A 462-nucleotide genomic window follows, 5' to 3' on the forward strand; every position below is an offset into this window, starting at 1 on the left:
AATAGGAACACAAGACTCAGTGAATTCCTCCTTTGAATGACTTTTTCCCTACAGTAATATTACCGGATGGGTAAGCCCTACCATGGCTCCCAGGATGCTCATGTGCTCAGGAATTGCAACAACCACTAGTCCCTGCTTTCAAAAGTCTTTCTTTTTTCTTTCTTTTTTGTGTACTTGGCGTATCTAATGTTTTTATGTAGGGCAATGACTTTCTGATCTTGTCTGCTTAGCATTCAGAATGTCAGAATGTGTCCTGTATATGGATGGCCATTTATTTCCCTAGGTTTGGTAGCATTTCTGTTATGATTTCATTTAATATATATTCCATGCCTTTAACATGGATATTTCCTCCTAATTCTATTTCTTTCTTTCTTTCTTTCTTTTTTTCTTTCTTTCTTTCTTTCTTTCTTTCTTTCTTTCTTTCTTTCTTTCTTTCTTTCTTTCTTTCTTCCTTCCTTCCTT

This window comes from Mus pahari, chromosome 9 (assembly GCF_900095145.1).
Source record: "Mus pahari chromosome 9, PAHARI_EIJ_v1.1, whole genome shotgun sequence".
NCBI lineage: Eukaryota > Metazoa > Chordata > Mammalia > Rodentia > Muridae > Mus > Mus pahari.